This window comes from Spodoptera frugiperda, chromosome 31 (assembly GCF_023101765.2).
Source record: "Spodoptera frugiperda isolate SF20-4 chromosome 31, AGI-APGP_CSIRO_Sfru_2.0, whole genome shotgun sequence".
Classification (NCBI taxonomy): domain Eukaryota; kingdom Metazoa; phylum Arthropoda; class Insecta; order Lepidoptera; family Noctuidae; genus Spodoptera; species Spodoptera frugiperda.
This window is the reverse complement of record NC_064242.1, coordinates 6,731,093-6,753,633: the sequence shown is the minus strand read 5'-3', so window position 1 is coordinate 6,753,633 and position 22,541 is coordinate 6,731,093. Positions and strand designations below refer to the sequence as shown.

Below are 22,541 nucleotides of genomic sequence, written 5' to 3'. Positions count from 1 at the left end.
AATAGGCACTATCCCTTTTTATTTTAAAAATAACTTGAAAAAAAATATTGATAATACAAATCAGTCCTTTTTTTTTTTTTTTTTTTTAGGGTGGAAAATCATCCAATGACTTCTCCCGCCTTGAGCGAGGCGAGAGGGAGTGTCAGACTCTTACTGACTAAAAACCACCCCGTTCCTACTCCTGCCCGTCGAGCCGGGGCCCCGGTAAACCCGCTAGGTTGTCCGCAGCTCCGGATTAGGCATCAGCCCTACTGGGCCCCATCTGTGGTGGTCTGATGGCTCTTTGAGGCGCGCGCAGAACGCGACGCGCCGCACGCACGGGTCTGGTTCTGGTCGGGCGGCGAGCTACCCTTGCTCGTCGTCCGCAGACCCGCACTTACGGTGGCCGGAGATCGTCGCGCGATCCCCGACGCCCGGAGTGTCTCTCGCGACGGCTGGGGCGTGAAGAGGTTCGTTCTCTCACGCGCCCCGCCTCCTCCTTAGCTAGCATGACTGCTTCGCAGAAGGAGGAGACGGCATCCCAGTCCCCCTCGCTCCGCACCATGGCTTGTATCAGTGCCGGACGCGAGAGGGTGCCGTCGCCGACCACATCCCTGAGGACACGGCGGTGCTCAGCCCACGCAGGGCAGACCGCAAGCGTATGTTCCACCGTGTCCTCCGGGCGGTCTTCGCAGTGATGACACCCGGGCGTTTCCTCCCGCCCAATCAGAAACAGGAACCTACCGAAGCTTCCATGTCCGACAAATCAGTCCTTAATTCCTAAATTGTCTATCGAACAACCAGTGAAAGGTACCATTCCATACTACTTTCAGAAATTAAATAAAACTGGAACCTTTTTTCGAGCCTAACAACATACTCCCACTAAACAGTAGCACATTTAAAATATTGCATCAAAACATAGCTAGTATCCTATCTAAAAAGAAATATTGGAGTTAACACTCCAGGACTTATTTAAGTGTAATAATCTTCCTAATGTTATATGTTTTTCTGAAACATTCTTAAAGAAAGGTTGTGAGAATTATATTAAATTAACTAACTATTGTTTGGCGGCTAGCTATTGTAGAGATAAGCAGAGAGGCGGTACATGTATTCTAGTGAGAAAAGATTTAATATTTAAAGAACTACAATATTTAAGCAGTCATGCAGTTCAAAATACTTTTGAAGTTTGTGGCATAGAAATTGCATCAATTAATTTAATCATAATCTGCGTATACAGAACACCACAGTCGGACCCTACACAGTTTCTTACTAAATTAAATAATCTTTTATATGATTTGCTCAAAAAGTTTAAATCTAGAAAACAAATAGTGGTAACCGGCGATTTCAACATTAATATCTTAAAAAAGGGAAAAATCACAGATGAATTACAAGACCTAGCCTACAACCATAATATGAAAATTCACATAAATGTTCCCACTCGTAAATCATCCTGCATAGACCACATTTTAAGTAACATACCAAATGCAGAAGCAACCGTTTTACCACTGTACCTATCCGATCACGAATCAGCCCAAATGCTTAGCTTTCCCGTAAAACAGAAAACCGAAAGGCCACCTGTTTTTTATTTATACAAAAGAGACTTTAATTCAGAAAACATTGAAAAATTTAAAAAGTATTTACAATGTCTATCTTGGTCAGATGTTCTCAATGAAAATAATATAAATATTGCCTTTAATAAATTTCATGAATTGTTTTGCCTGATATATAACCTTTGTTTCCCAAAAAACAAAATAAAAATCCAATTAAATAAAAGTAACCAAAAATGGATTAGCAAAGGACTCAAAATAAGTTGCTCAAAGAAAAGATATCTACGATCTCGTTATTACAAAAATAAAAATGAGGAGAATAAACATCAATATAAGACTTATTCACACCTTTTACAAAAATGTATACAGGGTTAAAGGGTAAGTCGACCTAAATCCTTTAAGACGTGATAGTTTACATCATTCCTGACTGATTTGACCATGGGACCCCATATCCCAAACTTAACCGTTTTCAAATTATCGGCATTTTAACTTTTTTGATGAAATTTCCCATTTTTTTTGGCTATTTCTCCCTTGTTTTGTGTTTGGTGGCTAAATTTTGTTTTGTTTTTGCTTTTTTGTGTAGTAGATTAGTTGCTTTATTATTTAGAAAACTAAAACTGTAAATAACTGTACCAACTGAGTCGTAGCAGACGATCGAATGTTAAAAAAAGTAAATAAATTTGTGATAAGTTGTTTTTCTTTGTAAGATATTTAAAAAAAAGTCTATGACAACTGTTCTGCAAATGTGCGTCAAAATATCTACAATTCTTCAGCTTTCTGATAAGGTATAACATGATAGGGAATAATTTGAATTCTTTGCCAAAACATCGATGAAGTACTACAAGGTAGTAATAAGAATATCGATATTTAAGCTTCAAATTTAACTTGAGTCAGATAACAAAATAAAACAAACTGGTTCACTTCACTTCAAAAGGAGTGTTAGGGAGTGGCTTTTTTTTTGAGTGGAGAAAATCATCCAATGACTTCTCCTACCTTGGGCGAGGCGAGAGGGAGTGTCAGACTCTTACTGACTAAAAACCACCCTGTTCCTTCTCCTGCTTTTCGAGCCGGAGCCCCGGTAAACCCGCTAGGTAGTCCGCAGCTCCGGATCAGGCATCAGCCCTACTGGGCCCCATCTGTGGTGGTCTGATGGCTCTTTGAGGCGCACACATAAAAATCCAGAGCCATCAGACCACCACAGATGGGGCCCAGTAGGGCTGATGCCTGATCCGGAGCTGCGGACTACCTAGCGGGTTTACCGGGGCTCCGGCTCGAAAAGCAGGAGAAGGAACAGGGTGGTTTTTAGTCAGTAAGAGTCTGACACTCCCTCTCGCCTCGCCCAAGGTAGGAGAAGTCATTGGATGATTTTCTCCACTCAAAAAAAAAGCCACTCCCTGACACTCCTTCTGAAGTGAAGTGAACCAGTTTGTTTTATTTTGTTATCTGACTCAAGTTAAATTTGAAGCTTAAATATCGATATTCTTATTACTACCTTGTAGTACTTCATCGATGTTTTGGCAAAGAATTCAAATTATTCCCTATCATGTTATACCTTATCAGAAAGCTGAAGAATTGTAGATATTTTAACGCACATTTGCAGCACAGTTGTCATAGACTTTTTTTAAAATATCTTACAAAGAAAAACAACTTATCACAATTTTTTTTTTTTTTAACATTCGATCGTCTGCTACGACTCAGTTGGTACAGTTATTCACAGTTTTAGTTTTTAAAATAATAAAGCAACTAATCTACTACACAAAAAAGCAAAAACAAAACAAAATTTAGCCACCAAACACAAAACAAGGGAGAAATAGCCAAAAAAATGGGAAATTTTATCAAAAAAGTTAAAACGCCGATAATTTGAAAACGGTTAAGTTTGGGATATGGGGTTCCATGGTCAAATCAGTCAGGAATGATGTAAACTATCACATCTTAAAGGATTTAGGTCGACTTACCCTTTAACCCTGTATATAACTCTAAAAAACTTGCCAACGTAAAATTTATTAATAAAAATGAAAACAAATGCAAAGCTACGTGGTCAATAGTCAAAGAAGAAATCTCAAATGCAAAGCCTAGAGATAACATTGATGGTATCAAAGTTAATGATACTATACTCACAAATCCTCTAGATATAGCTACCGCATTCAATAACTATTTCATAACACCTGCCCATCAACTAACACCATCGCTTAATCAAATTCATAAAACTCAGACTCCTATAGCAAATTCAATGTATATTATGCCTATGTCACAAAGTGAAGTTAATCGCGAAATTATGCTACTGAAGGCCACTAACTCAGAAGGATACGATGAAATAAATACGAAAATAATAAAACTTTGCTCAAATGAGATTACCAACATACTCACTTATCTAATTAACCAATCTTTTGCACTCGGAGTGTTTCCAGATGCTTTAAAACGCTCCATAGTAAAGCCTTTATTCAAAAAAGGAGACAAACATGACATTACTAATTATCGGCCAATAACCTTAATCCCTATATTCGCAAAACTGTTTGAAAAGTGCATGTACAAAAGAATAACGGGTTTTTGTGATAAATATAAAATCATTAGTAAACAGCAATTCGGCTTTCAAAAACATAAGTCTACAAATTCCGCTATATTCTCCTTTACAAAAAATGTTTTAGAGAGTATTAATGAAAATCATATAACAACCGGGTTATTTTTTGATCTGTCTAAGGCTTTTGATCTGGTTTCACATGACATTCTTCTACGTAAATTAGAGAATGTGGGCATAAGAGGAATTGCACTTCAATGGATTACGTCATATCTAAGTAACAGGCAACAGTGTGTTATGATCACAAACTTAGATAAAAATAAAGATATGATACCTTACATGTCAAAATATGTAAATATCAAACGCGGCGTTCCGCAAGGCAGTATATTGGGACCTATTCTTTTTTTATTATATATTAACGACATAACGGACATAACTCAGCATAAATGCACTCTATTTGCTGATGACATATCGATTCTGATATCATCAGACAAAAAAATTAACACAATTAGCGACCATGAAAGTGAAATAAATTCAACTGTAGACAATTTGATACACTGGCTAAATAAAAATAAATTAAAAATCAATCTTCAAAAATCAGTTTACATTCAGTTTAACCAATCATTTAATAGTAAATACAATTTTAACATGAATATACATAAAATTAGTAAAGTCACACACACCAAATTTTTAGGGATAACGATTGATGAAATGTTATGCTGGAAAGAACATACAAATATTATATCTAACAAAATTAATAAGTTTGTTTACGCATTAAGACAAGTTAGATATGTAACAAATATAAATACAGCTATTCTATGCTATCATTCATATGTGGAATCTATACTCCGTTATGGCTTAGTAATTTGGGGCAATAATACGGATATAAATAGAGCATTTGTTGCCCAAAAAAAATGTATAAGAGCAATATGTGGACTAAAACCCGACGATTCATGCCAACCTCATTTTAAAAGACTCGGTCTGCTGCCTTTGCCGTCTTTGTATATTTACGAAACTTGTATGTTTGTCTCGAAACATAAGCACTTCTTCCAAGCATTAGAGCAAGTTATCCCAAGAAACCGCCGGGATCCATATAAACTCGTTATAAACCGACCTAATAGTACCAAATATAGCAAAAACTGTGTGGCCATGTGTATACGCGTATATAACAAACTACCCACAGAACTTAAGTGCCTTAATGCTAGTCTATTTAAGAAAAAACTATACAAATGGCTCAACCAACATAATTTTTATAGTCTTAAGGAATATTTAGATTATAAGTTTTAGTGTTTTAATTGTTGTATTACCATAGATACAAACTCACATTTCTGTGATAATTTGAAATATTTGCATGCTTATAATTTAAGCAAAACATGTGAATCTCATTTAAATTGTAAGACCTTTATATACCATGTTTTGGAGCAAATAAATATATTTCTATTTCTATTTCTATTTCTATTATTAAACAACGCCGTACTAGGAATACTCGGTGATGGAACTAGGAACCTAGACTATACAATTCACAAGGAAATTGGATTTTCTATTCATAAATTGGGTTGGTAGTAACAGCTTCATATGTCGCGTCGGGTTCGTCAACCGAGCAAAGAAACTCAAATTTTCTCGGGTTGGGTAAACTATAATGGCGATTTTCAGGAAATCGGGAATCGAGATATCGTATGGTAGTTTCGTCATCTCGTTCGCAGCGAGATGGAAGTAGCTATGTCGTAAATGTTTAAGATTTTGTAAGAACATGGATGGCTGATAAATCAGTTTTAAGTAATTAAAATTATTGTATATTTTTGTTAAATAGATTTTTGTTATACCTATCAATTTAACTGTACCTACCTATGTTATAAAATTATGCATATTTTTTCTACTAATAAATGGATAAATTAATTAATCTCATAACAAGGAATTCTATAAAATTAGCAAGAAATGTTAATACCACCTATGTTTAATTGCACCTCTGTCTTACCCTTCATAAAATAAAAAGCATGAAATACAGCGAGTGAGCTGGCGGTAACAGTATCAATAAAAAAGTCAATAAATATTGGTAGCACTCAGTTTCGTGTGAGTTAATATTGTCCTCATAAGCAGTTTACGGGCGACCTCAGACGACAATATTAGTTTTATGGTGATGTTTAACTTTCACAGCTGCAACAACCATCAGGAGAGTTCAGCTTACCCACTCCAACAAGTAAAAATGTTTGATTAAATATGTAAATTATTAGTAACGAAAGCTCAAAATCGTTTTGAATCACATGGTCCTCTTCATTGGCAGGAACCGATATATAGGTAATCTAATGAAATCAAACGCATGTTTCGTAAAGCCCAAAGTTCCAACAATCCCCTTCTAATTTCATCATCAGACCATTTTGATAATATTAATTACTGATAATTATCTAATTTCAGGATAATATAGAAATTACAAGTGCGAGTAAATACGAATCTTAGATTGTATTATACAATTTGTTACAGGTCTATCTAATAAAAGCGTGTTAAAAATATTATACGCAGAATTCGCAGTCCTATCTTAGAATTGAAATACATAATACATATTGCTATTAAAATGGTTCCTCATATGAAGTTGTATGAAACTAGGGTAAACAGCGTTGTGTGGACAATATGTGGGCAGACTGTCACTTAATTGCTTACGGAGAACTGCATATGGAAATTTTTACAATATTGAACTCATGGACTAGCTGAGTCATCAGTTGCAATAGGGATATCGATATTTATAAACGTCATTGTTTGTTTTTTTCAGAACGCATCATCATTCGGATCACGAACGATCATTCGGTTTTAAAAATCAGTATTTGTCTACGACCATGATGAGTTGTGTTATGCTTCTGAAGCAACTTGTGTTCAGATTTTTTTAAGGAGGAAAATCATCTAATTACTTCTATTGTCATGGGCGAGGCGAGCGGGAGTGTCAGACTCTTACTGTTTAAAAAACACCTCGTTCCTACTCCTGCCTTTCGACCCGGAACCCCGGTAAACCCGCTAGGTAGTCCGCAGCTCCGGATAGTTTGTGTTCAAATTGAACGTATTTTCTATATCATACAATAATGCAACCAATATTTTACCTTTACAATATAAGCTCATATCCTCGTTATTTGCAAAATTCAATATAATGCACAAATCGAAATATTGAAGGTATTCACCGATGAGATACATATTTCATATTACGATCGTAATCGTACGTAAGCTGCAGAATCTACACAATATTACAATTTCATTTGATTTTACAAATTATCTTAAAATAATGTATATTGTTTCTATCATCACATTAATTTCACATTTGATTGATTTTTATTGGCTCATTATTCTTCAATAATGTATACATATTTGATTAAGTTATCGGAATTTCAAAATTTAATATATTAACTTGTGTATTACATTGAAACACAGAGTTTATGTAGTAAGAGTAATTCAATAAATTATTCATTACCTCTTGCTTTATAGGCACTAAAAACACTACAGTAAAGTCACATTTGAGTCGTACATTTCCTCGATAAATTCTTAAAGATTTCCGCAGACTTTCTCTTTAAACCCTAAGGTAGACTGGTAGAGAATGCTATATGGCATTAAGTTCGCCTTATGTACCACTATTTTATTGTATTGTGTACATTAAAGATTAAATAAATAAAAGGTAAAGTACAATTACTTGACTTCTTTATTACTTACTGTTCTGGTACAATTACTAGGACAATAGAAACAGCTAAAAGTTATGCAATGACATCGTTTTTGTGCATTTGAAACCGGGCTGTTATCATGTGAGCGCTAGTATTCATATTGCACAGCTATTGCGGGTACAGTGGGCTACAAATTACATGGCTGGACACCCGCCATAGATGCCTATTGAACTCGCCTGTACCCGCCACTGAAAATTCCTCCTATTAGTTACTATTGTTGTAGGATGACACAGTTCACGTCACGAAAACTCCAAATTTACTGTTTAGTGTAAAAAAGAACCGTGTTTCCTACAGATTAAGGTCCAGAAACGTAAGGTAAGTAACGAAGTAAAACATTGGAATTAATTCGGAATAGAAAAGTACCTCTGAAATAGGCCGATACACCTTCAGTGAAGTGGTCATTGTGAACACAATGTTGATTTCTTTTCCGTGTGAGAAGTGACCTTTGTCCTAATCTACACAGGAACAGTTACAGGTTTTTATTGTATTTATTTTGGAAACCTTAATTGAAAGTCAATGTTATGTCATTGGTAATAAATAGTCAACATTTCTGAACTCATCAATTATATGAACTTTAGAATTTAGAGCAGTTAAATAAATATTCTTTGGCTACGTGTCACGGAATTCTTTTGTGTCACACACAACAAAAGACTCAAGATTGTTGAGGAAAAATAGATTTTTTATTTTTATGTTCCTTTTAACAATACGTTGGAAGAATATAGGTACTCATTTGGAGTATATTTTTCATATAATAATAATGTCTTACGTCACGTCAGGACCTGATTAGTAAATCTTCTAACTAAATTAAAAGTATTTTATAACTCTCATTCTTATTTAAGTTTATAAGTACTTTAGTTAAGTTACAAAACTCAAGTAATTACTGACGTGATTGTAAAGGAAAGGTGATTTACGAGTGATAACTCGTAAATAAAGGATACTTCTTGGAAAAATATTTTCCATTTTCTTAATGTTACAAGGAATGTGAGTTATGTTCATATCTATACTTATAATAAATCTGTAGAGAGGTCAATTCTGTACATGAAATATATTTCCAAAATAACTATCAGCGGGTGATTAGTGATCGATACTGACGCCAAAAATGCAATCAGAAAAATTTTTGTCTGTCTGTCTGTCTGTCTGTCTGTCTGTCTGTCTGTCTGTCTGTCTGTCTGTCTGTATGTTCTTTATAGAAATAAAAACCACTCGACAGATTTCAATGAAACTTGGTACAATTGTTCTTCATACTCCTGGGCAGGTTATAGTATACTTTTCATCACGCTACGATCAATAGGAGCAGAGCAGTGAAGTGAAATGTTGGGAAAACAGGAGAACTTACTCCATTTTTTAAGCTTCCGTCGCGTGTGCAGCCTTAATGGTTAAAGCTACACAGAAATAACGTATGACGGAAATGTTCTCCTTAAAATTGTTTAAAAAATATTCAACGACAGCAAATGTCTATCTCTTATGGTTAACTCACAATAACACGTATAACTCCCGATAGCTTAGCAGTTCGGAGCTTTCTGATTATATTTGTCTACTCTTACGTTTATAACACTCTCATTCATTCATTCATTCATTCATTCATCTATCTATACTTATAATAAATCTGTAGAGAGGTCAATTCTGTACATGAAATATATTTCCAAAATAACTATCGGCGGGTGATAAGTGATCGATACTGACGCCAAAAATGCAATCAGATTTTTTTTTTGTCTGTCTGTATGTTTAGGCATCACGTGAAAACTAACGGTTTGATATCAATGAAACTTGGTATAATTATACCTTATTATCCTGGGCATAAAATAGGATACTTTTTATCCTGAAAAAATACGTAGAAAAAAATCTTTATTTTTCAGTTTTATTCTACAGAACGCGAGCTCAACAGCAGTAGCTCAATAGAGGGATCTCCTTAATTATTATGGGACTCGCCGTATTTGAGTCCAATAGATATTTATAAGATGTCATTGTCAGAGTTACTCAAAATGGAGAAATAAAACTTCCACGCGAAGACCGACATCCGCGCGGACGGAGTCGCGGGCGGAAGCTAGTAAGTAATAATAACAGATAAAGGTCTGAAATGATAACAGTTAATTTTAATTTATTAACTGTTTCCTAACAGCAATTTAAAACTTTTTTGATTTATTAGAAACACTTTATTACAAACAGAAGTGCTATATTTAGGCATAGTTTTTCTGGTTCTTTCCAACCATTACTTTTATCCAACAAAAAGGTATTTCGGGAGGACATTACACTGGTACATAAATCGACCATTAGATTTACGACGAAATAAAAGAAGTCAATGCTTAGTAAACATACAAAACTAATCGTAAGAGTAAATCAGCCAATTAATTACTTATACGAGTATTAATACTAGCTTTTACCTACGGCTTTGCTCCCGTACTTTTTTTTCGAAGGGGAAATTTCCTATGTCCTCCAATACAAGCTCATCTGGGAAGAAGATTGGTGATGCAACGATGGACATATGCAACGTCACGCCTTTTATCCCCGAAGGAGTAGGCAGAGGTGCACATTACGGCACGTATCCAATGTTCACCCACTCACCATATATGTTATAAGTCTCATGTACTAGTGGGTGAACTTATTGCCATATACTGGGCACAATTTCAGACGCCCTGCTACTACTAAGAAATTTTCGAAAATCCTAAAAAAATATCCAATAATACTTTTCCCGACCCCCAGACCTAGTCTTCGAGCAACGAGGTAGTCCAAAGTCCGGAAGAAGATTGGTGAGTAGTGACAAAAGCGTAAAGAGATAACAAACAAACTTATATCCGTATATTTGATAATATTATTAGTTGGTATTATTTTAATTAGATATGTAGCTATGAGGAATCAGGATATCACGATACTAAGAAGTTATCTATAAAGTTGTAATTACAAAGTTTGGGCGAATGTAAGAGTACTCATACGGAACATCATTAAGAACGTCAATTTGTTAGGAAGCTACAGTGAAATGAGGTCAACGAGGAAAAGACAATAACAAAACTATTTTTGAGTAGAGTAGATAGTTATTATTATTCTAATATCTTATTCTAATATTATTACAGGCGAGACGGTGAAGATCATTCGGATTCTACATACAGAAATAATACTGTTGTTGTAAGGTGTTTCAATTTTCCGGAGCTGCGTACTCCGGAGTCTCGGTAAGCCCGCTAGCTAGTCGAAAAGCAGGAGTAGGAACGGGGTGGTTTTTAGTTAGTAAGAGTCTAACATTCCCTCTCGCCTCGTCCAAAGACATTGACTGACTTTTCCCCGTCAAAAAAAGTCGTTTCGATTTTGATTTGATGTTTTTCTACTCTGGATGTTTATTGGGAATGTTTTCTTGTTTCTTTACTAAATAATAATAAGTTGCACACCACATGAGCAAGATACTAGTACGTGTCAATTGTTTAAAAAAATCTTTGCCGTAGTCAGAGCCATTTATTGTTTACTTAACCCAGTCTTTAGCAATAGTTTTCGGAACAAACAATCGTTACTACGGAACAGTTATCTTAGTACAGGCAAATAACTTTGTAAGAAGTACTGTGCGTAATTAGATTTAATTTATTTACAATGATTAATGATTTTTTAATAAAGATTATAAAGAGTTTTAGTAATAATTAAATGATTTTGAGTACGGCAGCTATTCAGTTTCACTAATTCAAATACATTTTAACTGCAAACCATTTTTTTTAATAAACAAGAGTATTTTTATGTGCAAATAGTATTGAATATGCAAACAATGACATTGTACTATTTGTAACAAGCGCAATTATTGACTTACGGGAATAAAATACGAATTCACAGCATTGTTCCATAGGGACAAAATATACCCATATTTACCTGTAACACTTTTATTAAATTTTACCTACCAATAGCAACCTTTTTCGTAATGGCTAAAACAAGTGGTTTTGTAAACACATTATATGTTATATTTTGTACTAATAAGATTTTGGTTCTGGACCCTATTTTATTTCGTTTACGATCAAGCTTTTGAAGTAATAGAACATTTAGACGTTTAGGTTTGAAGACTCGAAAAGTGGGTATTGTATTGCTTTTTTAGATTAGAAATCACTGTAATCATACTTAGTCTGGTATTAAGTATTGTATCTTGTAAAATGACTAAAGATTTCTTTTAGATTAAACTGATATTATTTATTAATTGGGTGTGTATTGTAGACACGATGCCTTGATCTTTCCCTAAAATGTTTCTTGGTAAAATCTTACTAATATTATAAATGCTAATGTTTGTGAGTTTGTGTATGTTTGGTACTCAATCACGTCAAAATGGCTAAAGGGATTAGAATGAAATTTGGAACAGGGGTAGATTATAGTCTGGAATAACACATAGGACACTTTTATCTTTTTACCCCGCGATCCCACGGGCGAAGCCACTGACAGAAGTTAGTTTCTATAACATTTAAATTCCAAAATTTTACTTACGATTTTATTTACGATCTAAAATAATAAATAAATAATAGGATCTAACAGATCTGTGTTGTTGTTACAGTATAATTTACGCTAATAATTATTACTGGGAAGTTGGAGGAAGATAATTTAATCTATTTCTAAAAATATTTTCTGTAAGTATATAAGTATTTATTAGTATCTATACCTTGAGGGATAGATAGTCACGTTATATTATGTCAGATTTAGTATCCACGTTCCGCTCAGCTCTCGAGAGGAATAAGGAAATTTTTCAAATAGGATATTCGCGTCCCTATTCTTTTCCTGTCAGATTAGAAATTGATATTTTTATTGTTTATTTTTCATTGTTATGGGGCTCTAAATCCATCATTTTAACACGTGATTATTGGTTTAATCCCAGAGGTAGGCTAAATATAAGGAGTAATTATAGCAACAATGAAATTATAATGTCTTTCTAAAGTAGGTGTTTCGAAACTCACCTCAGAATATAATAATTGTGCCAGGTGAGCGGAAAATAGAATCAACCCCTTTTAAATTGAACCAATAAAATAACTGTAGATATCCCCATCTTTTTAATTAAAAAAATATTTGGCTAGCATTTAACGACCCTCGTTTAATTTTGGATAAAACATTTCATGAAACAATACAAGCTGTTTTAAAGTTGACGTTGAATTACTCTGCACAATTTCGTATAGTAGTTAAATAACTTGGCAATGAGACAGATGGCGCCACTGGGACCCAACTAACTTTGTTTCATTTATCCCTTAATTACATATTTATGACACCTAAATGTATTAGGCAGCGGTGTCGAACTTAATTGTTGCTTGTTGTACCTGTAGTTGTCATTTAATTTCCAAGTTTGGTTTAAAGAAAATACAAGCTTTTACCCGCGGCTTTGCCTCTATGACTTTTGAAACCAAAGTGAGTATTAAATCCTTCTCTGTATCAGAATACTGATTCCCATCAATTTATGAAAAAATGTAGATAAAACGTAAAGAGATAACAAACAAACTTTACTTTTATATTATTTTGTACATTATTTATTAGTTTTTTGTACATTATTAGTTGGGACCACATGAATTTTTAATTTCAATCTAACCTTTTTGTTCCCATAAAGGCTTAGGTACACTTTACTTCATATATTTTTTAGCCATTTATGTTGTAAGGTGATTATATTGTTAAAATCCTCGAACACAACGCCAGACTTCGCGCTATCACTGAGAATTTAGATTGGGTCGAAAAAACGTGAGACCTTTTACGGTAGGTAGTTGTATTGGAAAGATCCCTAGACTTAGTAATAATGTATGTAATTTATATCAATCACCCAAACGTGACTCTTTTTTAGGATAACATCAAACTTTGATCAGAAATTTTATATAGGTATACAAAGGTCAGATAAACCATCACTAAACAACAGTATAATATAATTGTACTAAATTAAAAATAAAACGATTGAACTAATTCCATTAGCTGTATTCGTTCCTAGTATTGCTTGACGTAACTTTGAAGTTATCGAGTCCGTTAGCTTTGTTTTGTGCTTCGAAGATAATATTTTATTGTGATCATAACTTCTTTTTGTAGTAAGTACAATATTATTAGAAACGAAGCGAAATTGGAAGCAAACTCCTATACCGATACAAGTTATATGTACGCTTGCATCCGTGGAATTCGTGAAACTTCACGCAGTAAACTTTTATTTCAGCAACCGAATACAAAACTTTATTTTTGTTGTTACGAGTACGTATTGTTCTATTTTGTTACGCAACGGAGTGTAATATCCATAACTTGTGGACTTTAAAAAAAAAGAAAAATGGTGCGTAATAGTAGGTACAGCTGTTAATTTAACACCGGACCCACGCTCTGTCCACATGCGGCGCAGACAGGAGACATTCGTCCAAGTTAATGGTGCCAACATTTGAACGCTCCACTCTCCCGAATATTCACACGTTAAAAGTACATTTTATAGTCAGCCGTAAAACATTATTCATATCCATCACATAACTTTCCTAACTCTGATTCATTCGTAAAATAGAACCTTCTGCGTGACATTTCACGAAACCCTTTAAAACATTTTATTCCTAAGTAAACCAGTTGATATTACTCGGTAAAGTAAGTTGACTAAACTGACGCCTACGTGCAAAATGTGATATCTAATAAATTCAGTTTATTTTTACCCTACTAAACCATTTTTTGTGTATTTTATTTTTCCGGGGCTTAATTGAAAACGAAAACTGAATGCATACTAATTAGCTGTTAATGTTAATTTGTAAAAATGGAAGGAAATGGACTATACATCATGTAGATGTGTGACATGGAACGAAGATTGAACAAGTTTAGTGTACTTAATAGTTAGGAGTAACATCTTCACACTTCTTGTGGGAAACTACATTCTGAAAACGTTTTTACTACCGAGCTGGGAATAAGTCTAAACGGGAGGGAAAAGTTCTGCATATAGCTCTTGTATATTTCGTACTTTCATTTAATATACATATAGTTATGTTACAACCTGATGACCTAGTAGTTTATTGAATAAATATGTTTTAAAAGTTAGCCGTAAAAATTATAACTATTTTTAAACATACTCTGTTTTACCTCTGGTGTTAATTTTGTGCTGAATTAAAACTATTTCCATTAGGCGAAAGTGAACTTTTTAGGATTTAAAGTGTATTTTCGTAGAAATACATACATGAGAACTCCATTTAGTTCATATTTCATTCACAGTTTCGTAGGCCCTTCCGGAATGCGGCCACGCATTCTCTCGGTCTTACAACCCCGATAAAATCGTCGTGAAAAAAATAATAATGGTGAAAATGAGACCTTTTTGTGTTAAAAAGGTAATTTTATATCTGGTCATTATCATAACAGTAACAATTATTAATCTAAACTAACACATTATTTAAACAAAAGGTATGGCGAGGTCAGTTAGGTAATATTGTTATAACTTTATATTGTGACGTTAATGTTCTAAGATAGATTAAAGTAATAAAGAAAAAAATAACTGTCCATTTAAAAAGAAGTTTCTGACACGAATTATTGTTTTGTCTTTATTTTCATTAGAACTTTAAACGGGATTTGCCTATGTATGTTTATTAATTTCTGTCGGGCATTTCTATTGCGAGCCCCGTGATCATGGTCGTTTTAAATTCTTATGATATTACTAGTGACCATGTCAGTTTAAAAACTTATATTGTCTTTATTTTTTATGGCAAGTTATCTAATTTCTCTGCGATCTAATGTTAGCGCCTGCAGGCTACATTCCAGATTCCAAGTTTAATTAAACCTCCTTACTGCCTATTGCAAACCGTTTGAACTCAAGAAGTTTTTATTGAGAATTTGGTATTGCATTAGAGCTAGTAAATTAATTTTGCATCGTCGTCTTGGCTTTTAATGAACAAATCTTTTACACTTTAATTACTATTTATCGGTAGTTAATACTATATAATTGCCTATATCAGTCTAATATTGAATGATAAAATGTATCATATTAGCTTTTTATTTTTTTAAACTGTTTATTTTTAAATATTGGTCTAGATAAAATGTAATTTAGAGCTACAGTAAGTCTTAAGGAGTTTTTCTTAAATTATAGAATTCTAGCATACCTACTCATTGTTATGCAGAATCATAACCTTTTTTTCTTTTATAAATTCACTATAACACCTACATAAAGTACAGCGTACATAATATGAAGCAGAAACGGAAGATTGCTATTTCTTATTTTTGTCTAAAAACACATTTGAATACCAATCCCTGATTTCAGAAAAATAAATCAGTTAACAGTGCCTAAAGCAAAAGAAAATGTAAGACGAAAGTTTAAATAAAATGTAGCCTCACACGCAGTTGTTTATAATGGAGCGAAACATTGAAACATTCATTATAATCAATTACGCGAATCGTAAGTGCTCAGCCAAATGGGTGGTGGGGAACTTGCCTATTTTACCGTTTATTTGGGGGAGATGTGTACTTGATTGTTGCTGAAACTGAATATTTATTACTACGTGTAATCTTGTAAATTATTGTTTTCATTTCGAGTTGTAAGAAACACTGCTCACTGCTCCTTTTCGCGGTATATTAGTTTTGTTTCTATTGCAAACATTATTTTCGTGGCATAATGTGTTTAGTATATTTTATTTTTCTACTTCGAGAATTTTAATCATAGAATCGCTTAAGATTAAATAATAAATCTTCACATATAGAAATAACTGAAGTTGCACACTATGCAATAAGAATATAAAAACATCGTTTTAATTGTGTTAAAAATGGTTACAATATAGTAAAATATTATCACAAAAGCTTACCAATTAATTACAAAGTAAGTATATGGAATACAAGCTGAAATTTAAGCTATGAATAATTTAATATGAATTTAATGAGTGGACCGAAAGTGCAGCAACGTAAATATTCCGCCGAAATATGATAATTTTGTTCCTTGTTCAACGTAGTTGCTTATTAAGGAAATGTAACCCAATATTACCTACTGTACGAAATTTGGTTGCAAATTATAGTCGTTGTTTGGCAATATTTTTGTATTTTATAATCACAGAAAAATATGGTCCTTACTTTTTATTCCTGATTTTTTTACTATCTTATAAGACGACAAAGTGACTTTTGATGCACTTCCTAACATACGATTTTTTCATATAAGCAGTAAAATATTGAAAATCCACAAAAATACTTACCACACAAAAAATCACTAAGTCGCGATCGCGTTTACGTAAATCACAGAGACGGTCTACAGCGCGACGGTCCGCGCGTGTGTCCCATGCCGTAGTCGGCCTCACACTGCCCGCTCCTGATAAAGAACTGATAGCATGCCACTATGTACAGTGTACACCTAACTTTAACTTTGCATACCATCTCGGGAATATATCTTTAGGAGATTTTCTTCTTTTTTATTTTCATTTAGACTTTTGTCACTAAAACTTTGGTTGACATTTAAATTGTGTCTCCCTAAGGTACATAAGCTCTTAGGCCAGGTAAGTGACGTGACATACATACAAAAAATTAGACTTTATATTTGGTAGGAGTACAGTACGTATTTCATATGTAGAGGGAAATGACGAATACCGAATTAAAATTGAGGCGTGTTTTGACAAGTAATTAAATTTATTACACGTTTGGTAGTAAATTATTTACAAACACTGGGAAACAGAAACGGGAGTATTGTGTAACAATAACAAATGGAAGCGCCTCGTGTGGAGAGGATAAAAGTAACTTGGTTAATGAGCGTCGAGATGTATTGCGTTTCATCTGATGATGAGGTTTTGCAGCTGGGTGCCATTAGAAGCTTAAACATACGAAGTGGTGCGACTTTACGTGGCTTAAATTCGGTTACAAGTACCTAATTATGCAATGTGAAAAGTGTATTAAGTAGATTTTTTTTTTTTGGTCGTACTCCAAATTACTTGTAGAAATGAGCTGAAAATGTCGTGCAGGTTTTTTGGCAGTATTGCAATGAAAAAATATGTTTTAGATAACCTCCAAATAAAATATACCTAAATAACAGATAGGTATAATTGATTTTCTAGTGATAATTTCAGACGTAAAATAGTTAAACTAAATGCTTCTAATAAAATCTTGAAGGTTTTCTAAAGAACGTTGCGAATAAAGTTGTTGACAAGATCGCATCGCGATTGACAGGTATGACATGTTTTGGGGGTTGTTAAAGGCACTCTGATGCGAAACTGGTAAGATTTGTATGAAATATTTTACTAACACTGTCATCATTGACGTTGTAAATCATGGCCGCAACTAATAAATAAGTTGTACCACGATGACAAACTTTGTCGGAAACTGGGAAACTTGTGGGGACATTATCATTACATCGTATGTACATGTCGATGAAACCACACAAGCAACAATTGTTGTAAAATAAATAGGGATCGGTGTAACAACGATAAAAACGGAGATTGATATCTGCAATAAAAAAATGATTATGTATGTCCGATAATAAAAAAGTATCTGCTCTGTAACATATTATTTATATTAATTTTAAGGGAATACAGGAGTGATATTATTGTTAAAATTGTTTACTTAGTTGGCTTATACTTAGGTAGATAACCTACTAAAGAAAAGTCTTACTTTTTATTGAACTAAAAACCTTAGCACAAGAAATAAATTTAAACATTACTTTAGCTCTAGACTACGCCGTAAAAGGGCTTAATTAGCGAAAACAGGTTAGTCGAGCATTTCCAACTATTACGTCCTCTCAGTATGGTAAAGAACGTTTAGATACCCAAGGTCTTTTCCGAATCAGCATAGAAATGTACAAATACTAGCACATCAAGCTATCCCACCCTTGTACATTGTACTATCCAATTAATTTTCGACTTTATAACAAAACTGTTAAGTTAAAATTTCAACAAATAAAGTCGGTTTCGGATACTTTAATGTGCTGCTCTGAGTACTAAGGTATTTCAAATACTGTCTTAATGATAGCTGCCTACTACACATAGTTGGTAGTTAGAATTTATCCAGACTATCTCCTCTTAAGTGTAGACACGAATGATAACGATAATGATAACAGGCTTTACATGATAGCTCTATGTACTCCAGAAATAATCGTATGATTTGAATATCATGGAATTCTCAGTAGGGATGAGGTTTGTTTCATTCATCGTAGACACTTCATCACTTGTGTCAGTCCTTTGTAGCGAGATAGTCCCGGAGTAAGAAGAAGGGTGCAATTTCTCAGTAACAATCTTTCCTTTACCGGTACCGAGAAATCGAAATCTTGACGGATCATGGGTCCATCTAGTAGTCGTGCTTGTATCTCATTCAATAAGGAAGTCGAGTGTAGAAAGTAATATATAGGGTATATGCTGAAAAAATTCTACACCGCAAAAATCGCACCGCAACAACTTATTTTAGGAAATTATAAACAATATGAGCTTTTATTAACCACTGACACTGAAATGCGTGTTTGCAATTATAAATAAAAAACTTTCCATATAAAAAACATAGCTTAGCTGATTCCGTTTCCACCAATGCTAAGCTATTTGTACCAATGAGCAACGTAGCATAGCACATCTCTGGTGGAAAAGCCTTACAAGAATCTACTTCATCAATAATTCATCCTGTACAATCATTAGCATTAACCTATTATTCAATGAAATTAAGATAATATCGATGGCAGATCAATTAGGTCATCAACAATCGACAGGCGTTTGGGTCAGATCTAATTGAGAGTAGATGTAGTGTAAGGGATGAAATCAATTACCAGCTGAAGGGTAGGTAATATGCCGTGAAGGGGACGTAAATGATGCGATCTAATACAATCGTTCATGTGTCATTAGTATTTTTATTCGTAATTATTTTGGACTAGAGACCTTAGAGGTGTGTGTGAATAATAAGAAGCTGCTTTAAATATGGAGCCCATTGGAGTTAGTAGCTTTTTTATTAAGGGGTAAATTCACTCAATGTCTTTTCTCGCTTTGGACGAGGCGAGAGGGAGTGTCAGACTCTTACTGACTAAAAAACACCCCGTTCCTAATTCTGCTTTTCGAGCCGGAGTCTTGGTAACCCACTAGGCAGTCCGCAGCTCCGGGTCGAGCGTTAGTACCTAGATGACAATCTACAAAACTGTTTCTCAGCATTGAATTCTCATTCTAATTCTGCAATGTTTGTTTCAAGGTATTTTTAAAATGTTTTTAGATTAGTATATGTTTGTCTTAAGACATATTTTTCACGAGTGGATAAAAAATCATTCAAATGACTTCAAGAGCACAAAAGCCAAAATTTCCTCCTACTAAACCGACGAGGTACTACATATTCATGAATAACCGATATTTATTCCAGATCACGTATATTCCCATTTGATAGGTACTGGTGAGACACGGATTAAAAATATACCCGCTTTATGGACGGAGTGTGCGGATAAAATCGTTTTCGATATTTATCTTAGATTCATCAAATATAATCAATCCCTTTGTTCACATTCACCGAAACCTAGCTGATATAATAAATTGAATTTCAGCTCAAAACTGGACTGCCTCGTTGATCTAGTGATCGCAAGTGATTTTTTCAGGTTTTCTAAAGTTTCTCAGTAGCACGGAGTTTGGAATTGTGCCCAGTATATGGCAATAGGCTCAACCCCTATTACATGGGTCTTATAACACAAATGGTAAAAAGTAGGTGTACATTGCATAGCGATATTACGTACCGTAACGTGCGTCTCTGCCTATCCCTACGCGCAAAAAGGCGTGACGTTGTGTGTGTGTTAAATTCGTTTTATTTCTGGTACTGCCACTGGTAAGATTTTTATATAGGAGAATAATATGTTCTTAGACACTGAGCGAGAACGCTCCATCACAGACCAGATGTAGGAAAATAATTAGTCTCCTAATGATACAATGCTCGGATGTAGTAATCAGTCACGCGCTAATACTATAAGCCCACTTGTTATTGAGAGAGTTATCCTTCAAGCTGAACTATATAGGTCTAATAACAGTTAACTGTTATAGACGACAAAACATTTATTTATTAATAAAAAAAAAACATGCATCGTTTTACTGCTTAAGCCATTGGCTAATATATTGATAATATACAGTTAATAAATTTTACTTCACAATTTGTAATTACCTATTTATGTCGAATAGACAAACTTATAGACATAATATTGCACTATTACCTACTAATATGCAACGTTTGGAAAAGCACGTACAATATGATAATTTCCAGTATCAGCTTGTTCAGTTCAGTTAGTTTTGTACAAAATTATGAGACGTAAATTCGTTAGTTAGTTTTAGTTTCCATGAAAACCTTAAATATGATAGGAGTAAAACGTTTAGTTTTCGCGGAATCTCTACAACATCAGATACCTATTACTTTACCCTAGAATATTTACCAAATTTTAACTATAATATGTGTAAATAGGTAAACAGAATCGTTCGGCGCAGAAGACTAAGTGGGAGGCTTTTATCCAGCAGTCTTTCGACTCTTGATTTGAGCAGAAAATGTTTTGAATTAATAAATATTTAATAAATATTTAATAAACGCTTTAGTATCTATTGTACTTTAAAATTGACCCTATTAACAGTAACAAAAGAAATAAATGTAGCTAAAATATAAAACATTCAGTCACAGGTCAATCATTAGTTTTAATTACAGTACAAAATCTAATGAAAGGTTCAATCATTTCAAATTTGAATTCGCTTTAAGAAAAGTTGTTTTACGCCATGTTGTAGCATTGAAGAACTACTCTAATAGAATAAATCACTGTAAAATATAACAAATAGCATTTACTTATCAAATAGAGAACAAGATCAAGTAAATGGCGGTTTTATTCAACAATTGCTTTTTCAATAATTGTATGCAGCATTGAAGTGTCATAATGCAAAGTTTATTATCAATCATAAAGCTGAACATGGCTGGGGGCATTAATAAAACCGTGCATTATGGTATTTTGTGCCAACAACAATTGACGCTTTTTCCGTATAAGTCAATAAACAAAACGCAGGCCGGGTCGCGCCTAGTTTTATGACGGAGTGAAATCCAAGTTTATTATTTTCATCCCAGAATTTTTATTAATGGTTCGGAAGGAATATTGCAACAATAACTTGCATGAAATAGTAAGAAAAATACCCGAATTAATGTTCTGTATTTTGTGTGTCATAATTTTCAAATTACATTTCAAACATTAGAGAATATTTCTTTATTTTCTAAAGGTATCTTAACCTACGATGGTCTTTTCATTACCGGTGATCAGCACGTAAGTAGCGTCCCATGATCAATATTTATTGAATCACTATATGCTAACAAGATTCTGCATGTCCTTCGCTGGTAATATCCCCAATCCACGTCAGAATATGATTAGGTTTTCTAAACAATGTGCCTGCTTAAAGATTATGCATGAACGTCGCCGATGGCAACTGGAAATGATCAAGAAAAGGAAATGTTAGAATTTATATTCAAGATCGAAAATTGTAGTAGATAAAAGAAAGTAAACCAGAAAACATTTGATGAAAAAATTTTATAATGTTGTTATTGTTTGTTCATTTGTTTTTACTACATAGCTAAGCAAAACTGTGCGTTTTCAATATTATTCAGATTTGGCAAGTTTTTATATTTATTTATGGAGTAGGTTGAAAACGAGCAAACCTGTCACCTGATGGTAAGTGATCAGCGCCGCCCATGGACACCTGCAACACTAGAGGAGTTACAATTTGCGGCGTTACCAGCCTTTTAAAAACGTTTCTTCAAGTGCTGTTTACCAGTTTAGTATGGAAAGAATACAAAACATTTACTATGTTATTATTTCGTGTGACAAAAAACATTTTTTACCTACTTGTATTCAACAAGGGCTTTTGCAGTTAATGCAGTCTTGATCCGTTTCGTGTACCGCTTTGCAAAACAGAGTGATGTAACTCCAAGTAATAAAAT

The 22,541-nt window shown here is 33.9% G+C and overlaps 1 protein-coding gene across 1 annotated transcript in view; it reads right to left on the bottom strand.

Annotated features, from left to right (window-relative positions):
• Positions 1-16,949, bottom strand: part of LOC118275998 (monocarboxylate transporter 10) — a 111,315-nt gene extending 94,366 nt beyond the window's left edge. Inside the window, exon 1 of the mRNA XM_050707272.1 lies at positions 16,841-16,949. The gene's annotated coding sequence lies outside the window, so the exon portion shown is untranslated. The remainder of the gene's footprint in view (positions 1-16,840) is intronic.
• Between the last annotated feature and the right edge of the window lie 5,592 nt (positions 16,950-22,541).